Below are 4305 nucleotides of genomic sequence, written 5' to 3' on the forward strand. Positions count from 1 at the left end.
TCAATTCTAGTATTTTACTTTTGTATATACTTTTCTCTAACATAGGCGTAGGTCCTCCAAGTATTCGGGGGCAGTGAATATCTCTATGGAAATTTGATATTTAACTGCTATTTTATCCAACTGCTGCCCAAGAACATTCACAATCCTATGCCTATATCTGTCATTTGGTTTTATAACCTTTGACTCTATTCTAGTCATAATATATACTCATATTAATTTCAACTTTCAATATTCTTGATATTCCTAAAGAAACTTGATCTCAAAATGTTCCTATTGGTTAATGATCATTACTAGAAATCTGATTGGTTAGTCCAATTACATCTTCACTATGTCAAGCTATTAAGAACTCCTCTAATACCTTGACTGCAATAGTCATATTTCTTGTATCATGGAAGTTTGTAAATGCAGTGATTTGATTGTACTTTAGCGAATACAGCCTATAGAGTCATAAACAGAAAGTTTGTAAATAATAAGCCATAATGGTCTGTCGAGGGCTATGATTGACTGTATTAGCTGGTATAAAACCTGCTGCATTCCGTGATAAAAGAAAGGTGGCTACTGGAGACAAGGTTTAAGACAGAGTTTGTGGTAGTGAAGATGGTACAATTGATGAAGTAGAATCCATTAAACAAATCCAAAGTTCTATTTTTGCAAACAAAATTATGATAATAGGTCTTTGATTTTTGGAAATAAATTGTTTACAAATATTGATTTAAAACAACTTGAAATATATAAATTTAACTCTATAATGAAGAGTATTTTTTCTCTTATAGATTTATTTCATAAGCTTGGTTGTGAACTTGCGAAATCCATGGAATATTACACAAATCTAGAAATAATAGTTGAATTATTATGGCTATAAGGTTATAATTGAGCCTATTAGTTATAATTATCTTCAACTAATCACATTATTTTTATATTATAACTAAATGAGACTTTCATGTTATATTGTTCATAATAATTTGTTGACAGATTTCACATATAATCACAAGTTAGTTCTGTTCTCAATCTATTAATTATGCTGGATTGGAGAGAAAAACAAACATCAGTGGGAGTCTTTTTCTTCTTAAAGCAAATAAATTATTGCTTGGCAAAATATGACAGAATGACTTGATATTACCAATACATACTAGATTTGATAAATGAAATGAAATAGTGAACATATATTGAGTGTGTGTACTTCAAATGAAAAGGCTTAAATTTATGTATGGTTATTGAACTTGCGCACCACGCTCCACGCTTGCAATCCTCTCGGATCATTGTTTCCAAGGTTTTGGTTTACAGCATTGAAATGCTGTAAAATATGAAACAAAATGATAAAATTTAAACGGCCTGTAATTACGGAATAATAAAACAAAAGCTTTGCAAATTATCTTAATACAAAACTCAAAATAATGACTCCGGATATTGAACTCAACTGACAAAATTAGAGTTAAAAAGCCTTGTTACATGTATATTGTAATATTACCAGCAAGTACAGAAAGCATAAATTAATGATAATGAATACTCTAGTCTCTGTGCCTAGTAGACATCCATTTGACCTTTTTTTTTAAACAATGGTAAAAAGGACAAACTTCTCCAGTAAGAAAAACATGTCATTTTGAATAGAAGTGTTAGAAGATTAAAAGAATGAAATGTTTACTTCTGTCTACTTCAATATTTGTTCAGAGAAAAGTGTTCATTTTCAAATCAATAATTTGGTCAATAAAACTGAATAATGATAATGATTTTGTTGATATGAATATAGGATAATTTTCAAAAGCAAAGTTGATCATTTTGTTGATATGAATATAGGATAATTTTGTCAATAAAAACTGAATAATGTTAATGATTTTGATGATATGAATATTGGATATATTTCACAAGCTGGTAATTTATTAGAGGAGTTAAGTTATTAATTTTGATGATACAAAATAATGGCTAATGATGATAATTTTGATGGTATGAATATGATAATTTGGTTAATTATCTTAGTTATGGACAAATTGATTATTATTATTATAACTCAAGACTGAAAAATATTTTTTGAGTTAAGTGACTCTCAGATAGCTAAAAATACTGCCATTGTTGGAGTAAGGACAGAAATTGATGTAAATGAAGTGAAAAAAAACAATGAATTTTTACCTATTCATAATCTATTTTCAGATTCAAGAAAATTAGATTTTTTTGGCTTTAGATAAAAACAATTATCTTCACAAAATCAAGACAGCTTTTCAAAGGATAAATAGAATATAAATTACTTACTGTGTACTTTAAGATGATTAAAACAGTTGAAAGATAACATCAATATTGTAACACGTAAAATGATTTCAAACAATTTAGACAAAAAACACTCTTATAATACACGTATTGGCACATACATAGATCTTTTCAAATTTTTCAAAATGTACATCTTATTCTTATGCAATTAAACAAAAATATACTGTCTTTTCAGTAATTTATGTTTAGAGAAAAACACAAAAATCAAAGTTCAATTTATAAAATTGCATTGAATTGTAGTAAAGCATCAAACTAGGTCACAAATTGTTGCATTTATTTAGGTATTCAGGGTATAATATCAGGATATAAATGGTAATAGTGCAAGTCAAGTTTTCTTGCATTAAAGTTAAAAACTCTTATTAAAGGTTTTATATATAGTAAATGTATACTTTAAACTGTTTCAGAATTTGCAAAAAATGTACCTGTACTGAAAATGTCAACATTCTAATGTAGTAGCTAATTCTGAAAGGAAATTAAGTTTTTTATTAAATTTGATTACAGCTACTGTTCATTGTGTACAATAAAAGTACAGTTTTGTATTTCTGTAAATCAAATACTTTTATCCATGACAATGTATTATTTGGAATAATTTGATTATTTTGTTACTTAATGTATCTTCTCATAGGTGCCTTTAGTTAAATCTAGTTTTTCTAATAATTTAAAGTGATCAAAAACAAAAACACCACTGCTAGAAGAAGTACAGTTGTCTTGTATTTGCTTTCCTAGTTTGAAAAGTTCAAATGTAGCTACCCTTAACACTATGAAGAATTAAGATCCATTGTCATGTTTTTCTACAATTCAAAAGAGATGAATTTTCAGGCTTGAACCATTATTGTTTTTAAGTTTTTGATCTTGCATGCATTTATTACTGATGATGTTATAAAAGTAGTAATAACAAATGACATGTTTCTATTGAATTGTAAGAGAACTGGAGGTCATATCTCAATTTTCAAAAGTGACACATATAGCTGAATTTCTGCTCTATCCAATGTGTTGAATACTGTATCCTATAGAGCTTAAGATATACTTGATTCCATTTTCCCAGTGTATAAACTCAATTACAAATACAATTTGCTGAAATAACATAAGTAATAGAAGCAATACTTCTATTTAGAGAAAGTTTTTAATACTTTATTGAAATAAAAACAGAATTTGACTTTAGGCGCCTATCTATGAATTTATAAAATGGCTGTACATGTGTAAATAACCCCGAATTCCTTTCACTTACCCTTATAATTACATAATTATTTTTATCATATTTTGTGTACCTTTCCTAATGAAACAAATGTGATACAATTTTTATATATTTGCTGATATTTTGTGTGTTCATATATCCATGAATGATGCATGAATTCTTGTTATCTATTTAACATTTGCTATATTCTTTAAGGGATTGTGAAGAGGTTTTGTGATTTTTGTCGGGTGTATCAGGGACACTGATAGTATCAATTTTGATAGTTCCAATTTTCAGTCAGACGTCTTTAGGTCTTGCAATTCCACTAAAACTAAACTATTTATGATGTCTTGCACTGTTCAGCATTTGTATAATTACAGGAACCAAAGACATCTGCCTGAAAATTGGAATGATCTTAATAAAAGATAAATAGCCTGAAACACATAAAAAGTTTAGAAAACCTCTTAACAATCCCTTTAAGCTGGACAATTATTGTCAGACTTTTAGATCTGTTTTTGGAAGCTTGAAATTAGTTTTGGATCATTGTATAATGATGAATATGTAAGATACTTCTTTTCACCTATGGCCATTCTAATAATGTATTTAATTTAATTTATTTTCAATCTTCTCTTAATGGGCATATATACTTGTCTGGCATAATATTATATATCTTTTGTTTGTGATATATTAAGAATTGAGACACAAATTGTTAACCTGTAATAGTATTCATCAAAGAAGTTGAAGAATGTTATTTGCTGAGTATTTAAGTGAGATAAACTGATGTGATGAACACTATTACTGTATATCAATGAGTGTCAGAACCTGTTTGTTTTAAGCTGATAAATTTAAGAAAATTGAATGCTTATCAGAGT

The sequence above is a fragment of the Lottia gigantea genome, assembly GCF_000327385.1.
Source record: "Lottia gigantea unplaced genomic scaffold LOTGIsca_112, whole genome shotgun sequence".
In the NCBI taxonomy this organism is placed as follows: domain Eukaryota; kingdom Metazoa; phylum Mollusca; class Gastropoda; family Lottiidae; genus Lottia; species Lottia gigantea.